This window comes from Mustela lutreola, chromosome 7 (assembly GCF_030435805.1).
Source record: "Mustela lutreola isolate mMusLut2 chromosome 7, mMusLut2.pri, whole genome shotgun sequence".
NCBI classification, from domain to species: Eukaryota; Metazoa; Chordata; class Mammalia; order Carnivora; family Mustelidae; genus Mustela; species Mustela lutreola.
In genome coordinates, this window is record NC_081296.1 from 144,813,085 (window position 1) to 144,832,793 (window position 19,709).

General features: G+C 55.1%; 1 protein-coding gene across 4 annotated transcripts in view; it reads left to right on the plus strand.

Annotated features, from left to right (window-relative positions):
- Nucleotides 1–14,415: 14,415 nt before the first annotated feature.
- The window catches only part of BDKRB2 (bradykinin receptor B2), a 52,545-nt gene continuing 47,251 nt past the window's right edge, over nucleotides 14,416–19,709 (plus strand). Inside the window, exon 1 of one of the 4 annotated variants that reach the window (XM_059183038.1) lies at nucleotides 14,416–14,961. The gene's annotated coding sequence lies outside the window, so the exon portion shown is untranslated. The remainder of the gene's footprint in view (nucleotides 14,962–19,709) is intronic. The other 3 variants (XM_059183037.1, XM_059183040.1, XM_059183039.1) reach the window with 3 other exon arrangements.

Sequence of the window (19,709 nt, forward strand, 5' to 3'; positions counted from 1 at the left end):
AGGGAGAGAGGGCGTCTGAGGGCACGGATGGGGATGAAGAAGAGATTGGGAAAGTTCCAGCATGACAGAAGCCGGTCTTGGGAAGGAGGGCGGGCAGCCGAGGGAAACACCCAGCACCAGAGACGAGCAAGGGTCCCCTAGAGTTTCACAAGCAGGGCAAAGCAGCCCACCACCGCTGCCCGATCTTCACGAACAAATTGCACCCTGCGTAGGAGAGATGGCGTTCATTAGCAATGTGCGTAAATCAGACAGTCCCGCTCTACGCTTGAGGCGTATCTATACAGTGATGTGCAACAATTATATCTCAGTAACGCTGCGGTGGCGGGGGGGGGGGGGTGGATCACATTCATAATATTACCCATACGGTGTCGAGTATATGGTATAAACCGGCCTCAGAACATGGCCAGCAGGTCAGAAGTCCTCACAGTGCCAGAGCGCCCTGACCACACTCCGTCCTCACATACACCCTCTCAAAGGTCAGGTTCCGGGAGGAGATCTTCAGGTCCTCCCAACCGAGCCACACACCCACCGCTTGATTCACAGTCCCCACGAAACTGCTCTCAATGGGGAGCTGGGGGGGCTCCTCTTGGAAGCCGCGGGCCCGCGTGCTAGCCGGAAGCTGCAAGACTGCTCCATGGGGATCCTGCTCCAAAGCCACTTCCTTCTCCTGTGTCTTTTCGGTTTTGACTCCCTGTTTCTTGCCCTTCCTCTCTAGCTTAGGCGTGTGTCTGCAGGTTTGACGCCGAACCCTACCAGAGAGACAGGGAGGCCGTTGCTGGCCTTGAAGCTGGAAGGGCTACAAGCCGGGGATGTGGGCAGCATCTAGAATCTGGGCAAGGCAAGGGAATTAATATGGTGATCCAGGGGGCTGGAAACCTGCGGGAAAGAGGATATTAAGACGCCCTCTGCCTTCTCCTCTTGTGGGATGGAAGTGAGCCCAGCTCCTCCTGCCATGGCTTGCCGCATGCAGTAACCTCCCAAGTAAACACCGTCCGCAGAGGCCTTTGATTCTGTCTCCATTCTGCAAGGGGTTTCTGCCCCGAGCTGCTGTCAGACACCAGGTATCCCAGGCTACGGGCCGGCGGGGCATCGGGAGCTCGCGTGGCTGCTTAGACACTGCACCTGGGACCCAAGCGCCAAGCACGCCCCTGTCTCTTAGTTCCGTGAGCTGAAGCAAGTTACTGCATCTCGGTGCGCCTCAGTACCCCTGAGGTAAAATGAGACGTCTACTTCACAGGTGTGTTTTGAACATTAAATAAAGTAATAATTATAAAAATCCTGAAACTCGTTCTGTCCACCAGGAGGGGCTGATGTTAGCTTATGATCATTTCTTATTATTGGTGGGGGTGGGAAGGTGATCTGCCTTGAGGACGTTTTCAGGGTGTGTCCCCGGCCTGCACCTTCAAGGGGGTCCTGGTCCAGGTGGAAACTTCCAGAGCAGGTGGCCAAAGTCCCAGAGCTGTGCCTGAGCTCCACGACCCCATCAGGCAGAGGGTGACGGGCCTCGAGCTGTCCTGACCTCTTCCTCTGGAATGAATGAGCATGTAATTAAATGAGCAGAAATTAAGGAAAAGTCAGAGCCCCAGAGTGACCCCGGGGAGAGGGGCAGGGAAGGGAGCGCAGTGACTGGCCCCGGCCCCTGCACAGGGCATGGAGCTGTCTCCACTCCCGGAGCCAGCGAGCTGCATCCCCCCACCCCCACCCACAGGTGCAGGAAGGCCGGTCTGGTTCCGGGAGCCGCCCGCTGCTGCTGTGGCCACGGCACGTTTAATCCCGGACTCCAGGTAACAGTAAACGACAAGAGCATGCCAGGCCCTGTGCGCGCAGCACCCATGAGGTCCTTTCACAAGATCCGCTCGGGACTGTTTCCAGCTGCAGCTGACAGGTGACAAAGCGTTGCTAGGGCCCACCCTGAGATTTGCAGCGGAGCCAGAATGCGGACTGGGCAACTCGTGGCCTCCACCACGCAGGGGGCCGGCCAGCCGCTGAGTCCCAGGAGGTACCATAAAGTTGTTAACACGGCCCGATCCTGGTTGCTGGGTAAAGATTCGCTCTTGGAAGCATTTGTTTGTCCATCTGCCCACAATGTCGGAACTGCTAATTTGGAAGAGACCTCCATGGCAAGGGGACAAAGATGTGCACAGACCCGGGGAGCACGTGCTTGCCTCCGGATGCCAAGGCAAGCACGAGGGGAATGACCTCTCTCGGCAGACGCGGTCTACGGCAGGGAGACACGGGGGCTGTGGATTGAATGGTGTCTCCTGAGAAAGGTTTGAAGTCCAAGCTCCATACCTGGGAATGTGACCAACGCAGGTGATCGAATTAAGATGAGGTCGTTCGGGTGGGCCTGATCCAATATGTCTGTATCCTTATAAAAGGGAGAGAGAGCTAGACCCAGACATGCCAGGAGAACGCCACAAAAAGATTAGAGTGAAAATGTCACAGCCAAGAGGCTGAGAGAGAGGACCGGACCCATCTTTCCCCAACGCCCAGTCTCAGACTCCAGCACCCAGACCGTGAGAAAAGAAGGGTCTTGGGGAGGCTCTGGCAGCATCCGGGGACCTGCCAGGACCAACAATTCTAAGTCGACAGTGGCTTCAGAAATCTGGGCTGCAGGGAAACCACTGGCCTGGCAGAGAGGGGACAGAATGCAGTGAGGGACAAGGGGGATGGGGAGGGAGAGCAGGTAATGACTCAGGGAGCGTGAGCAGGCCGCGGGAATAACCAAATAAGTCATATGAAAAGAAGGGGCGCTATAAGCAAAAAGAGAAATACTGGTTTTGGTCAAAGTGGCCATCCATGGGTCTCCCCCTGCCCCCAAACCCCTTTAAATGTTAGTGGAGGTGTTATCGAAAAAGATAATACCCTACAAGATCATAAAACCCGCAGAGTCTACCACAGCAGCTGAGTTAGTGGATTCTTAGCTGGCAGAAAGCAGAAGAAAGATCTGACAGAATGGAGGGGGTTCCCATCTAACCGCAGGAAGAGGAAAACCCAAGAAAAACACCCCCTCGATCACAGAACCCACAGGGGCTTGAGGCTCCAGGTGCCGTGGAAGGAAGGTGGGTGCTGGATTCAGGACGGCAGGAGGACAGCGTGGGGACTGGGAGAAAGTGTCCCATCAAAAGCTGGGACACCTGTCTCCTGTCTGATGCCAGCATCACCTTCTCCTTCCTTCTGTGCTACCTCCAGCCCCAAGACATGAGGTTTATGGAAAAATCAAGCAAGAAAGGGGAGAGAGGAGGCATGAAGCCGAACAGCATAGGATTCAGTGAAACTCTGCCCACCAAGCTCTGGCAGGAAGATCCCTTCCTGTCCTGTCCCAGGAGGGCCAGTGGCTGGGCTCTGGCCTCCCCAGGCAGAGGACCAAAGGTTGTGCTCCGGGAAGCTAAGTGGGTCTAAGGAAACTAGCACTGACATTGGAAGGTTCCCCAGCAGCATTCCTGGCTTGCGGCTGGATTATTTCTCCATGAGACACACTTGGCACTGAGCCCAGCCCAGGTGTGTCAAACCTAGGACAAGCTCACTCTTGGGTATAAAAAGACAGCCAGGGGAACTGGGTCTTGGAGGAAACCTGCTAACCCAAAAGCAAAGAGGAAAAGAGGCCAAGGGAAAGCAGGGCAAAAAATAGAAGAGATAGTGCAGAAATTTTTTTTAATTATAATTAATACCCTCCCCAAAATAAAATATTGCATCAGCTAAAGAATGGGTGCTGTAAAAGTGAAAAAGAACACACAGCACTCTTACACATTAAAAATCTCATTACTAAGATTGAAAGAAAAATCTCTGCAAAGTACATATCTATCTGATAAAAGACTTGCATCCACAATATATAAAGAGCTATCAAAATCCAACAATGAAGGGGCGCCTGGGCAGCTCAGTGGGTTAAAGCCTCTGCCTTCAGCTCAGGTCATGATCCCAGGGTTCTGGGATCGAGCCCCACATCAGGCTCTCTGCTCAGCAGGGATCCTGCTTCCTCCTCTCTCTTGCCCTGCCTCTCTGCCTACCTGTGATCTCTGTCTGTCAAATAAATAAACAAAGTCTTTAAAAAAAAAAAAATCCAGCAATGAAGAAACCTACAATCTGATTAAAAAACCAACAAAGATTTGAACAGATGTTTCACCAAAAAAGATCATATGATGTCAAATGAGGAGATGGAAAGATGCATCATTCTTCACTGGTGAAATGCAAATTAACCCACAGTGACATACAACACATCTATTGGATTGGCTAAAATTATGTGGTGCCAGGTGGCTCAGTCACTTGGGTGTCTGTCCGACTCTTGATTTCTGCTCAGGTGGTGATCTCAGGGTCATGAGATCAAGCCCCGAGTCAGACTCTGTATTGGGTATTGGAGTCTGCTTGAGATTGTCTCTCTCTCTCTCTCCCTCTGCCTTCACCCCAACCCACCCCTACCCTGTGCCCATGCTCTCTCCCTCTATCTCTAAATAAACAAACAAAAGATTGGCTAAAATTAGGGAGACAGACCTTTCCAAGTGCCAGTGTAACTGTGAGCTAATGGGGACTCGTATGCTGTGGGTCGAAGAGTAAGATGATTTTTGCAGTTTGGGAAACAGTCTGGCAGTTTGCCAAAGTTGAACATACACTTGCCAGAGGACCCAGCCATTCTGCGCCCGGCTACTGACCCAAGAGAAAAGGAAATCTATGTCCTAAAAAGCCTTGTACGTGAATGCTCATAGGAGCTTACTCACAATAACCCCCAAACCAGAAACAGCCCAGATGTCCATCAAGAGATGAATGGAAAAGCAAATTGGGGTACATCCATCTACACTACCGGAAAAGGTGATGAGCCATTGGTAGGCGCAACGACATGGGTGAATTTTGAAATAATCACGTTGAGTAAAGGAAGCCAGACAACAGAAGGGAGCCCCACCTGCTTCCATCTTTATAAATCTCTAATCCGAACTCATCCATGTGACAGAAGGTAGAGATGGCAGGACTGTAAGGGAGGGATCCCTGAGGGGCTCCGTAGCCAGACATTTGTGTTTGTTATTTTGATGGTGGTGATGTCCTCGAAGCCTATACTTACGTAAAAACTTAGTGAACGTCACACTTTAGGCACAGTTTTTTGTGTGTCCATTACACCTCAATAAAGCTGGTTCAAACGCAGTAACTCATCTTCAAAAGAAGCATCAAAATAACATCAAAGGAATTTCCCCAATGGAGAGAAACAATAATAGTAATAGGAGTAAAAAAAATCCTGAGAGTTAGAGTTTCCGTACAGGTGGTTCCAGAGCTAAGACACAGAGGATGCAGAAGAAGAAAGCGGAAGGAAACCGGAGGGAGGAACTTGTCGAAGACATGATACATGTGTCCTTATTTGGAGAAAAGGGTCTCTGTGGATATGAGGAAGAAGACGAGATTCTGGATTGTCGTGTGGGTTCTTGATACTGTCCCAAGTGTCCTCATGGGGTGGGGTGGGGGGAGCAGATGATCACAGGGGAGAAGACAGGCGACAGGTGACAGTGGGAGGAAGTGGCCATAAACCAAGGAATACTGGCCACCAGCGGCTGGCGGGAGGCCCACAGCCCAGCTGACACCCTCTTCTCGGACCTTGACCCACAGAACTATGAGACAACACCCTTCTGCTGTTGTGAGCACGTCCTAAGTCATTGGCCACAGCTGCCCTAGGAGCACCATAGCCCTACTCACGGCACGACACGGGGTTCCCCTGTCACAACGTGTCCACACTACATTCCCTACCCTGTGGGCACAACAACCTGCAAACGAATGCACCCAAACTGCTGATATGATCACACTGGGGGGAGGTGGGAGGAGACGGAAGAGTGGCGTCCATGTACATGGTGACATACCAAGACGCAGGGACACGCAGAGAGCAGCATCCGAGGAGGCAACGATCGGCCCGAGTGTGGGACGTCTACAGGGGAGGACTGCGAGCTTGTGTATTCTTGCTGGTCTCCATGCATCTCTGAGTCCCCCTGCCAAGTTTGGGGGCTCCCCACCCCCAGAGTCCTGAAGGACGGCAAAATCTTTCCCAGATTCTCTTGCAAGGTGGGACGTAGGTACGCCACCAGGATTTCCCATCAGACATTCCCACAAGGGCCTTTGACTCAGAAGCTGGTGAGCACCCAGGAAGCCATCCTGGTGGTGGTGGCAGCTGCATTCCGCTCTCTGGTGCACTGGGGACAGCGTGGCACCCACCCCCCCAGCCTGGGCCCAGCAGCATCAGAGAAACCTGCGCCCAGTGGGGCGGCAGCAGGGTCTGCTCAGAAGCCGCTCCGGGAGGCCTTTGGGGCACGTGGTTGGCCGCGCACCCCCCACCCCATCCCCGGAGACCTGAACATTTCTTCAGGGCCGCGGGTGCCCAGACTTCCCCGGGTTCTGCCGCCTGTCGCTCTGTAAGCACTGTGTGCGTGCAGAGGGCAGGGAAGGACCATCTGTCCAGTCCGTGGGCAAGTGCTGACTGCTCGGTCTCCTGTGCCAGGCGCCGTGGTTCCCCTGGCTTCCACCCTGATGGCTAAAATGTCCTGTCGCCTCAAAAAAACTCTGGAGTCAAAAAGTGACCCTCAGGGAAGGAAAAAGCTCACCTCCTTACTTTCTGAATCACTCCAGTCTGGGAAGGGAACACAGCTCAGTGCCCGGAAGGGCGGCCAGCCACCACCCACGCAGTCCCTGCCTCCTCGGGGGGCCCCTCGCCTATTTCTGGCGACAGGGAGCTCTGGATCCTGCTTGCAGCTTGACACCCTCAGGAGTTGTGACGGCGGGGGCGGGGGGCATTTAGGAAGGTGGCGCTTATTCATGGGGCAGAAACAACAGGACATGCTTGCTGTTACCATGACGCCGAGGCTCGTTCCTCCCTCCCCCCAAAGCACCTCTGTTCCCCATCTCCGGGATCCTTCTGTGACCCACCAAGAAACACAGGGACCCATGGCTCCCTCGCGGGGGTAGAAAGGGAAAAGCCCAGGAAAAGTACCCCAGTTTCCACACCAGGCACAGGGTAGTTGGGGACCTCTGACTCTGAGGTGCCCCTCGCAGGCTCCAGGCTCCCGCTGGACCACCCCAGGGCCCCATGTAAAGGCTGTCCCCTTGCCCCATCTCCTGCTGCCCCAAGCAGCCTTTCTCAGAGTGCGGTGGGGCTCTGCGGGGACTGGGCTGCCCAGGGCAGCTACAGCTCTCCCTGGGCAGGTCACTGTCCCTTCTGTGGGTCATCCCAGGGTCACTCTCCTCCCAGAACTGTGACCAGGCGAGCAGGTGAAGAAATGGAGAGGAGGGTCCTCTCCGGTCTCGGAAGTGCACCCGGAGGGGGATGTTTATCTCCCGACCACGAGAAAGCAGGGACTAGCCTTCCCCGGTTCTGTGGGTCCTGGACGGGCACATGAGAACAAATCCAGCCCCAGGGGGTGTTGGGTGGACAGATGGATGGACGGACGGATGGATGGATGTGTGAGAATTCTGGGAAGGCAAACAAGGCATCCTGGAAAAGGTGCAGCTTGGAATCAGAAAGCAAGTGAGTTCACAGCCCTCTGCGGCCTTCCTTGAGCAATTATTAAGCACTGAGTGTGTGCCTGCCTGTGGCTGGTGGGCTGTGTCAATATGGCCCTTGACCTCACAGAGCTGAGTTCACAGCCAATGCAGGGCACACACAGAGGAGCAAGCTCACAGCACTGCACAGGGCGGGTGTCCCCCAGAAAAGCCCCCAGGGGACACAGGAGAGCAGGCAGGGGTGAGGGCTCCTTCCTTGCCAGGATGACAGAGCAGGCCCCCCGGGACGAGCCCCCCGAGGCTGTGGCTGGGGACTCAGGAGAAGAGGGCTTGGCCAGGGCACCAGAGGGAAAAAACATTCCCAGGGGAGGGACCTACAGTGCCCGTGTCCTGGGCAGGAAAGTGCTGGCTGGGCCCTGGGGCTTGGGGCTGGGTTTTCTGGGTGATCTACCTTCTTACTAATCCCTCTGGACAGAACCCAGATCCCTCGCTGTCAGACAGTAAGGGAGGCCTGAGCGCAATGGGGCCCATGCCTGGGACACGGCACTGTTCTGGGGGACTCTCGGGGGCTGGGCACATGAGTCTGCATTTATCAAAACCCACAGACCGGGACACCCCAAGAGTGAACTTCACTGCATGCACATTTATTTTTTTTTAGTTTTTTCAAGTTTTTAATTACAAAATGCTCCCTCCAGCCGCTGTGAGGAGGAAGGGCGGGAGGGGCGGCGGGGACAAGGGAGACCGGCTGGGGGCCTGCCATGACCTTGGTGAGAGTGGCTGGGTCACATACCTGAGCTCAGGCTGCTGACCTTGGGGGGGCCCCGGGTCCCTCGTCGAGGATGTGGTGCAACGATTTCCACCAGGAGGCTGAGCCTGTGGGTGGGGAGGGCAACACCTGTAACCTGCGGTGGGGGGGGGGGGGCTGGCTTGAGCAAGGTGTTCAGCCCCCAGGAGCCTGGCTGATTGTGCTTTGCCAGAGGGTGGCTGCGGCGACCTCGGGGTGCCCCGAAGGGAACTCTCAGCTGGGTAGCCGCAGGGGGCCGGGAGGGGCCAGGGGCCCAGTTCAGAAAACAGACCTGAAAGTAAACCCCGAGAGGAATTACTCAAGGGTGAAGGGCACCGGGACACATGCAGCCACCCTGGGCAGAGGAATGTGGCCCAGAGTGTTAGGGACTTAGCACGCTTCTCCCCCAGGGAGGCCAGAGCACTGGTGCTGGGGTAGGTCCAAGTGACAGCCTGGCTTGTGGGGCCCCGCATCGCACAGGCTGGAGCACCAGGGTGGAGAGGCCTGGATTCCTACTCCAACTTGGCCTCTCTTGAGCTGGGCGACTCCAGACCAAACACTCAACCTCTCTGTCTCGTTACAAGACTCCAGAGAGGGGCATCCGGGTGGCTCAGTCGGTGAAGTATCTGCCTGCGGCTCAGGTCATGATCCCAGGGTCCTGGGATCGAGCCCCATGTCGGGCTCCCTGTTCAGTGGGGAGCCTGCTTCTCTGCCTGCTCCTCCCTCTGCTCGTTCTCTCTCTCTCTCTCTCTCTCTCTCTCTCCCCCTCTCTCTGTCAAATAAATAAAATCTTTTTTTAAAAAAAGAAGAAAGAAAAAGACTCCAATGAGGAGCACGTGGCAAGGGACCTCGGTGAACTGAGATATTCTAACCAACACGGGGGGTGAAGAGGGTATGGTTGCTGGTGCGGAAGGGCTGGCCACTGCGTCAGCAGAAACTCTTCGAAGGCCACAGGTCAAAGCGCCCATCGACCCCCAGCAGCATCAGGGGCAGAGCGTGTGGACCCGAGTGGGGAACACGGCGGTGGGGGGGGGGGGGGTACGGCAGGCACAGCTGCTGTGGAAAACAGTCCTGCCGGTCCTCAGAAGGTAAACATGGGGGTACCACCTGGCCCAGCAGCTCCACTCTTGGGATGTGCCCCAAAGAACTGAACACAGAAGCTCCGGTCCTTTTACAGAGATGCTCACAGCTGCGTAGCTCACGACAGGCAAAAGGTAGAAACAGCCCAAACGCCCGTCAGTGGTGAAGGATGAACAAAGGTGGACTGTTGTCCAGTTGTGACCAGGAAGGTGCACAGCCCCATGCTATGCAGGAACCTCGAAAACCTTAGGCGGAGTGAAAGGAGTCGGCCCCAGAAGGTCACAGATTGTGTGGTTCGACGGGGAGGAACTATCCAGAATAAGTAAATCCCAGCACACAAAGCAGGTAGATGGCTGCCGGGGGCTGGGGAGAGGGGGAATGGGGAGTGACAGCCACAGGGTGCGGGGTTTCCTCTGGGGGGAACAGAAACATTCTGGAACTAGACAGAGGAGATGATACAACGTGGCAAGTCTGCTAGGTGACAATGAACTTCTAAATGGTTATGTTCGGCTTTTTGTAAGTGCAGGGAAGTGAGAGGGCCATACTGCCAGGAACAGAGGACCCAACCAGCGAGGGAGGGGCAGGGCTCCCCAAATCCCCATTCAGCGACCAGCAGCCCCGGGACAGATTGGCACCCTGGTTTACCACGAGGAGCCTGGGACCCTGCCCAAGCTGGAGCCCCTACGTTGGTGCGGGGCTGGAGGTCAGGTCTGCACGCATTAGGGACCCCTGCCTCTGCCTGCTGCTCGGCGGACCCCACACACCTGAGCCTCACTGAGCCTCATGCCCCACCAGGCGGGAGCATCGCCTCTGCGGTTCAAGGGGAGGCGGACCCACAGAGCACCATCTAAAATCGTGTGCATATGCCCAAGCGACAGGGTTTGGGAGCCGCAGAAGGAAGACGGGTCCAGGACCCTTGGAGATCACAGATGGGAAATGAGGGGCTGCTGAGCCCCAAGCTCAGGGGTGGGGGCAGAAAGGGGTGCAGAGCGGGGGCAGAGGGCTTCTGAAGCAGGTGCATCGCGCCAGGCTAGAGAGCGGGAGAAAGGGAGCCCAGGTGAGGGAGGGTCAGCTAGGAGAGCGCAGAGAGAGCCCCGGCTGGGGTCCGAGGGGTGCTGCAGACCAAGGCTGTGAGGGGCCGCTGGTAGACACATAGGATAGGAGTTCCCTTCCAGGCCTGGTTGTTCTCCCTACCTGGTCTTCCCTGAGCCCGGGGGCCCACAGCGCCATCTCTGGCGGCCAAGGGAGGGAGAAGCCGAATTTGAGATTAGGGAGGGCAAATGGGTTTGGGGAGGGTCGTTCAATGTCCCACCAGCTCCTCCTCCTTGCCAATCACTCTGGCCTTCCTTCCCCCACCCCCACCCCCTCGAGTCCTTGGAGAAGAAGCTGCAGCCGTGCCACCAAAGCCCACCTCCACTCCCGCTCCAAGCCTCAGTTTCCCGATGAAGATGAAGAGGAGGAGGAGAGGGCGGGTGCGGAGGAGGAAGAGAGGACTCGGTGCTGGGCCAGCCTGGCGGACCCCAAGGGGCTAACCAGACAGCCAGCTGCCCCCTCCTGCTCCCTGGGGACCCCGGCTCAGTGGCCAGTCCTAGGAGAAGCGGGTCTGAGGGATACCAGGAATCAGCCTCTCTTCCTCACCCTGGATTTCCCTGCTCCAGCCCCGGGAAGTGAGTAACCACGGTTCAAGACCTGCTGGCGACAGCCCAGGGCCAAGGACAGAGTTAGGAAGTGTGGCCAGGCTGACGGGCAGACTGAGGGCTCCTGTCCACCAAGCCTGGGGTGCTCCAAAAGTCTGGCAGGCCCAAGGAGACCAGGACCCCCTGCCTGCCTCCCAGAGCAGGAAGGAGAGAGACAGAGGGACTGAGGAGACACAGGCCCCCTCACAGCTGTCTCTGCCACCCCCTAGAGCCCCTCTCCTTGGGGTAGAGCTCTTGAGGTCGGCATACCAGGAGTAGCCGGGGTCTCACGTGCTCCCTGAGTCTGGGAGGGGTCGGTGCCGTGGGAGAGCCCAACCGAACAGAAGCTGTGTGGGAAACTCCCATATGCCAGAGTAAAACAAAAACAGATGTGCTCACTTTCTGCGGTGTCTCCCTGTGTCACAAACACGGATTACATCATTGTAATCCGTGATTACAATCCGTGATTCCACACGTGACTTAAACGCACAGATATTCTAATTTAAAACTGATAGGGAAGGATGGGAAAATACACTGTAAAATATGCTGACCCTTTCCATTTTTAATCTTTTTTCCTTAGAACGACATTAAATAGCCAACAGTGTTGTCGTCGGGCAGTGGGCGGCCACAGGGCCGGAGCTGGGCCGGGGCTCAAAGTCAATGCCTCTAGCAGGGCGGTCGGTGTAAGGGCCTCTGGGAGCGGGGACCGGAGGCGGGCAGGAGGGGCACGGGGACCGGGCTGTGCTCTGTAGGGTTCACAAGTGCGGCTGTTGGTGCCGAGCAGGCCCAGGTACAGGCTTTGCATGTGTTTTGCTACACATCAAAGTCAGAGCTTACCTTTCAATTCTGCCTTCCGGTTTTCCAGGACGGGTCTGTCCGGGGTGTGTGTGACAGATCGGCTCTTCCCTCAGTGGCTGCCGGTCACAGAGAATAGGGGTTGGCTTTCTGGTCAGGACAGTGGAATTCTGTGCAAAAGGACAGACCATTTCTGGGGGCCAGGGAAGGGCCTTCCTAGGTAGGGGGGTAAGGGGTGGGAGTGACAACCCTGGCTCACACACAGAAGTTGGAGAGAACATTCCAGAACACCCCCTTCCTAGGTAGGGGGGTAAGGGGTGGGAGTGACAACCCTGGCTCACACACAGAAGTTGGAGAGAACATTCCAGAACACCTTTCCAGGTGGAAAGGCCGACCTTTATAAACAAGCATAGGTCCACAGATGCCTATAGCTTGCCTTTGTGCTGTGCTCTCTGAACGCAGGGGCGCCGGCTGGAGCTGGGAGTGGGCCCCAGCCACGCAGACCCAGTGGGCAGGAGTGTAACGAGTCTGCGGCCGGGGTCATTTCGCAGGAAGGGTTTAACCAAATTTCCTCATAGCAAAAATGAAGGACAAAACCCATGCTAACACAGATACAAATTAGAAGGTTGTTCCTGTGTCCACACGGAGCTCCTTTTGAAATGGTTTCCCACCCAGGTTCTGCTCGGAAGCTGGCGACTGGCCTCAGGGGCAGACTCCTCCTAGGCAAGGGTATGTTGGATGCATTTACTTCTGTCGAAGAATGGACTGCCTAGTTGGGTGGTGTGGGATTTATCAGTGCGTGGGTAGCTGGATAACTGGATGGAAGGAAGGATGTTTGGATGAACGGGTAGATACACCTATAGGTGAGTGAAAAAGTAGGTAATTGTTTTATAAGATTTAAAGTTTGTTTTGATGGCAACACACAACGCAATGACAACTGTATGGTTAAAAGATGGAACTTTTTGTTACTTTTGTTCCACATGTGCGAAGCCTTCCAGGCAGGCCCACACGAGGGCTTGTATTCAGGGACAGGCTTGCAGCAAGCTGGAGTTGCAGGAAGCAGCTGCCCCGTGGCAAGCAGGGGAGGGTTTCGCTGGGATCCCCAGGCTCCCTGCAAACTGGCTAATCTGAATAAGTTTCCGAGCCCCAGGGTATGGGGGCCTGTCCGCAGTTATTGGGAACCTGGCCCCCGGGGTGATTAGGTACACAGTGGCCCAGACTGTGAGAGCCCAGTAAGGGAAGTGTCAGAATGTGAACTTAACTGCTAACAAAAACTGATCAGGCTCCAACCAGATCTTCAAAAGTGGATCGAGATGGTATTGTTCAAAAACTACATTACAGGGCACCTGGGTGGCTCAGTCGGTAAAGTGCCTGCCTTCAGCTCGGGTCATGATCCTGGGGTCCTGAGACTGAGCCGCACACCATCATGCCAGCTGGGGACTTTGAGAAGTCTCTGTTCTGTTGGGTCTCAACATGCTGAGGTCTTCCTGAACCGAGGAAGGCGGTAGATCCTCTTGCCCAGAAAAGCCATGTACACGATACAACTCTGCGTAGCCATTCAGTGAGCCCCGTACAGCCTCTCCCGAGAGCGCCGTCCCCACCTGGGACGTGAGAACCCTCCGGGCAAGGAGTCCTCATGTGGTAGGGCAGGCTCCTCCTCTGGAAACTCACCTGAGGCCCCCAGGCTGGGGAGGGACTTGACGTCAAGTCTCTGCAACCACTCCACAGCCACGTCAGGCCAAGATTCCGATGCATCCTTCTGGGACTCAGTTTCCCTCTCTCCACGAGGGTGCGGTAGAACGTGATCACTCTTCGTAGACTTGCTTCAGAGATGGTAACAGGGAAAGGGGGCACCCGCAGGTGAAGATCTGACTCTCCTATCTGTTCCCCAATTCCACTTTTTCTGGTCTCTTTTGAAGGAAAGGTTTTAAGATCTTAAAAATATAAACATTTGAAAGGCCCCATACTTCCAGCTTTGAAGCTGCTGGAAACGGAAAGTGCTAAGATTGGCAAGTCTCCAAGTCTCCCGAGTGAAGCCAAGAAAACCAATCAGTGTGGAAGTGGGAGGAAACCGTTGCCAAACTTCCGCAGATGGGGGGGGGGGGGGCTGGGGGGGGGGCAAGGCGGTGCACAAACCTGCCCTGTTGCCAGAAAACAGGACAGGGAAACGTGCTCCTTCTCCAAAGTTTGTTTCCTCGTTTCTGCCACTTGGGAGGCACGCCGACTGTTTACACTGAAAGAATCACGTGGGGGAAATAATGGAAAGAGATAAATGTTGTATTAGACAAACTTACTCACAGAGTGTGCTAGCTGCCAGCCGCGATGCCAGAAGGAAGAATGCTAGTTTTCGGGGGGAACCTGCTGGGCAATCCACTTTTCACATCCACGATTACATTTAAGTGAGAACGGGGATAGAACCCAGTCTGCCTGGGTTCCTGTGAGGTTTCTCTGAGTTTGTCCATTTACGTGCTTAGAAAAATGCCTGACACAGAAAACTAGTGACGGATGGGTCAGGGCTGTAATGAGTCCTCACCACGCCCCCTCGGACAACTTGTCCCCACCTCGGATCTCTGAGAGATCCCAGCTCAGAGAGGTTAAGCCACCTCCTCCCCAAGGTCCGTAGGCAGGCAGTGCAGGGATGGGGATCTAGGACCTGCTGCTTGTGAGCACTGGACACCTCCGTCACCCGCGTCACCCACGGCTCTAAAGGACAGCCAGTCCACACAATAGCACGTTCTTTGGGCTAACTTGGAAATCTTCTGTGTGGCTCACTTGAACTCTTAAGGCTCACAGGGCAGACCAAGCCCTGCATCAACGTAGCCATCCCAGCCTGGGCTCTGCACACGTGGGTTCTGGAAACGGTGGCCGGACTGGCCCGGTTGCTGGGCAGGAGTGCTGGGCTGGGCTGGAGGAGGAGGGAGGAAGTGCCCAGGAGGGCGGTGACATCACCACCCAGCCCTTGAAAGATGAGCTGTTCCCTCCACCACTTCAGCTCAGCTCCTAGGAGGGGTGAGGACTTCAGGCAGCCCTGCCGGACTGAGGGAGTGCCAAGGTGCCTGTGTGGCTCACTCTGGACAAGGGGGACCCCAGGCAGGGGCTGGTCCAGTCGCTTCTCCATCGCCAGGAGGACAGGAGGTCCCAGCACAAAGAGAGACCCAGCAGGTGAGTGTCCCACGGGCTGATTTCCCCGGGCTGGGGGGAAAGTTCCCTTCCTTTCGCAGTCCTGACAAGTAACTACAAGGGCTCCTGCGGGAGGAATTATCTTGTTTGTTCTAGGTTTATCTTCTCCCTGAATCGGGACAGGCATGTGTGTATTTGTGTGAACAATTTAGTGATTTGATTTTTATGGACTCTGGGTAGCTGCCTAGGACTTCAGCAATAGGAGGGAGCAGGGATGCCTGTGGGGTTTAGATTCTGGAACACAGCTCTTAACTCATGGGTGTGCTGCTCATGGGCTCCGTGTGACCCTGGACAAGTTGCTTAACCTCTCTGAGTCTCCGTCTCTCTGTCTGCAAAGTACTGTGCTTACTGGCTCCCAGGGTGGCAAGAGTTAAATCAGAGGACAGAGGGGAGAGGGTCTGGAAATGCAGGGGAGGGGGGGCAGCCCAGAGTCGGTGGTAACTCAGGCAGGCTGAAAGCCCCTCCGTCTGATCCCAGTCCTGGTCCTGCCTGTCCAAGGCAGAAAGATAAATGTGGACACCAGTTCAGAGCCTGGGCTCCGCACAGGTTGGAGTTCCAGCTCTGCTCTCATTCCTTGCATAACATTTTTGAGCAAATTCTTTTTTCCCCATTTCCTGAGCATGGAGGTGACTTGGCAGGGCGGTAGAAGGGCAGACAGACATGGGCTCCCGCTTGCCTGTGAGGCCCACAGCTACAGCCCAGGATCCGGGCGGGCTGCTGAGGGCAGGTGGCTGCATGAGCCTGGGTCGGGGTGGCCGATGGGCGTCGCTCTGGTGGGCAGGTTAGAACTCACCTCCCTGAGTCACAGACTGTCTCTGGCTCCAGCGCACAGGAAGTGGGAACACTGGCCCAGGTGTGGGGCCATGGGGGGCCCTAGGCCAGCCCTCGAAGAGAAGGGCTCAGGCTGGGGCCAGGGTGAGCGACCCCAGAGGACACTGCCCACTCCCTCTTCTCGGGAGGAAAGCCCTTCCTGTGTCCTTCCAGGACCCCGGCAGCCGAGGAGTGGAGGGGAGCCCCACGAGTTTGAGGAAAGAGGACCTCTTCTTCTGTGGGGTGGAAGACAGGCAGGTGTGGGGTAGAGCCAGGAGAAGAAGTTTGGGAAAACACTGAGAACAAGAAGGCTCCCATGTCATTCCCTCCCGCGAAGCCTTAAGTCCCCATCCAGCCCTGCCTATACTCACAAAATCCCTGTGACCCCTGCTCCGAACCCCTCAGGCTAGAAGTGAAGATTGCTGGGACCGGGGAGGGGTGGGGGGTGGCTCAGCCTCTCTGGGACTCTGGCTCTGTCACTGACACACAGAGGAAGGTTCAGATGACTGACTAAGGACTTGGGTTAGACCAAATTTGAGAGATGCCGGCCAAGCGGGGACCACACAGGGGAAATGGCTGTGCCACGTGGTCTCGGCTAACACGGTGACAGCGTGTGGCCTGCAAGTTCAGAGTGGGACAAAGGGTCTGGTTTTACCAATGAAAACAGGGTTCTTCTCTCTCGGATCACGGCTGCCTCCCCTGCACGGAGAACCATGCCCAGCACCATGTAGGCCCTGGTCACTACCTGCAGAATGCTAGATGCATGGATGGATGGATGGATGGATGGATGGATGGATGGATGGATGGACAGATGGATGGATGGATGGACGGATGGATGGTTGGATGGACAGACGGACGGATGGATGGATGGATGAATGGTTGGATGGACGGATGGATGGATCGTTAGATGGATGGATGGATGGTTGATGGATGGATGGATGGATGGTTGGATGGATGGATGGATGGATGGTTGGATGGATGGACGGATGGACGGTTGGATGGTTGGATGGATGGTTGGATGGATAGATGGATAGATGGTTGGATGGGTAGAATCATCCTAAGTGACAGACACCCATCTGAAAAGGCTGCATGCTATATTATTTCAGTAATGTGACATTCAGGAAAAGGCAAAACTATGGGATTGTAAAAAAGATCCATAACTGCCAGGGATAAGGGGGAGAAAGGGGTGAATAGGGAGAGGACAGAGGATGTTTAGGGCAGCAAAACTGCATGTAGTGGTGGATACACATTATTACACCCATAGAATGTACAAGGGATCCTGTGGACTTTGGATGATAAAGACACGCCAATACAGGTATTCACTGTAGGAGATGCACTCCCTGCTAGGCAGTATTGATCATGAGGGAGGCTGTTGGTGTGTGGGGGCAGGGGGCTTATAGGAAGCTTCTGTACTTTCTGCTCAATTTTTCTGTGAACCTAAAACTGCCCTAATTTAAAAAAAAAAAAAAAAATCGAGCCTATTTAAAAAAAAAAAAAAAAAAGGCACAAAGCAGATCTCTGTTGTTTTGAAGATTCAGTAGTCACTTAGAGTAGCTCAAGACCGTGAATCAAATGATCAGAATGTACTAAGATTTGACACCCAAGTGCATCGCTTCCAACACCTACCTAGTCTAGGAATCCCCTGATCTGTGAGTATCTTTCTTAGTGCACTTGCTTCCATGGACGGGGAGCTCACTATTTTGCCAGCCAGCCCACTCCATCTCAGAAGACTTCTGTGGTTAAGAAGTCCTTCTTTGGACTGGAGCTAAACTCCTCTCCCGCTGAACAATGAACCACTGTCTATTTCTTGGAGCTGGAGGGCACAAATTCTAGTCCTCATAGGCCCTCTCTGAGTTAAACCTCCACAGCTCCTCCACTAAGACACACTTTCTCCTGCAAACCCAAAGAGTCAGCTACCTCTTTGACTGTGTCATCAAAGTGGGATCTGGAGGTTACTGGAGGTTGGAAAAATATGAGATTCCCCCAGCCCCGTGGCCGCCAGTCATCATAGCACAAAGCAGGGTGGAACACACGTGAGTTCTGGGTTCGAGTCCTGACCGTTTACTGGTGAGGGATGCTCTCTAAGCCTGCTTTCTCCATTGTGCAATGGGGATCCTCCTTCCTGTTTCTGGGGACCACGGGGAGCCATAACTCCATCCGTGTTGGTACAGTGTGAGCAGGTATCAGGCTCACGGCTGGTGCCCACCTAGTGGAGGGACGGCTTACGGGGGCAAGAAGAGGTTCTGGGAACCTCAGAAGTGTTGCACTTTGCCCTGCAAAGGGGCCACTGCGTCTTGGGGATTCCCAGGGAAAGCGGCACCCCCGCACACATTTGCTCCTGTTCCCAGGCGACACATCCTTGGGTGGTGACAGCAAGAGCCCCGTCATACTTCCCTTCAGGGCTCAAACTTTAGGTTTCCCACCCCACCCCCTGCCCCAATGCCTGTGGGCCTCCTGATCTCTGGAGCCTGCAGAGCGTGGTCAGGTAGGGCTCAGAGAACTGGCTTCCAGACCCCGGATCCCACTCAGAAGGCAGCAGAGAGAGACCTCAGAGCAGTCACTTTGCTTCTCTGGGCCTCGCAGTGTGGCATTTGACAATCAGCTCTATCTGGACCGGACATCCCACAGGATGTTGTAAACTGTAGAATGCCTGTCACTCCAGTGGTTGCCATTGGCTGATCTGTACCCATGACTCCGTGTCTCCTCTTTCCTGAGGGTTCCCTGAGCGACCATGCTCCAGCGTGGCCATTGCCTGGCGGGGAAATACTGGTCGTTTCCAAACGTGGCTGATCATCCGGCCATATGGGGGCTGACTCCCTCCTCCCGCCAACTCCAGACCCCAGGGCCCTCTCCTGGGACTCTGCCTCCTGGCAGCCCCCCAGGATTTTGAGGCCGGTGGGTCTCTGTCCACATCCGGGAGACAAACAACCTTAGCAAAGGGCTTTCTGAGGGAAGCAACCTTGAGGAGACATCGGGCCCTGTCCCTCCTGGGACCAAAGCTACCCTCCCCAGGGGATGTTGTTAAATGTCGGCTAGTAAAGTGGGAGGGTGGGTGGACGAAAGGGCCTCTGGGCTCTCTTCTGACCAGAAATGTCCAGCAATGAATGGCTAGAATGTAAGAACATGGCGGGGAGATGAAAAGCCAGACCCGGCAGGAATGGGGGGCATCCACCGGGCATAGTGGGCTCAGGTGGGCAAAGGCCTGCGGACAAGGAGGTCCGTGCAGATGGTCTGTGGTAGCCAAAACAATGCGAAGCAAGGGACTCAAAGGAACTGGGGCACGAGGGGCAAAAGACCCCACATGGCAGCGATGCCTCACCCCCTCCCTGCCCCCTCCCTGCCCTCTCCCTGCTCCTCCCCCTCCCAGCTCTGAAGCCTTCCGCAGGGACCGAATCCCACCCCCACGCCTCCCCAGCCTCATGGCCTAGGACAACCCCTTAGCCTCTCCTAGCCTTGGTTCCTTCAGCTACAAATACTCATAGAACTGGAAACCTCCTCAGACGAACTGGGAGCTGCCTGCTGTGACTGATGCCTTCGAAGGGGGTGGTTGGTTTGTTAAATGCAATAGGGCAACCGTGCATTGGGATGCGTCTGCTCCCCTCCAACGACAGGGGCACACACAGTGCTCTACAGGCTCAGACGATGTCTGGAAGGAGCTGGGGGTGGGGGAGAGACCAGAGGGAGTGGGGGAGCAGAGCCAGGAGCCAGGCTTCCTGGTCACTGTATACACTTTCCTCCGTTTTGAAATTCTTATTATAAGCATGCATATCCCTTTGCAGAACTTATATATATACATGTACAATATATATAAATCATAAATGCATTACATATTACATATATTTCAATTTATGTGTATTATATATAAATCAAAATTTTATATATACATATAATTTATATATATACATATAAATCAAAATGGA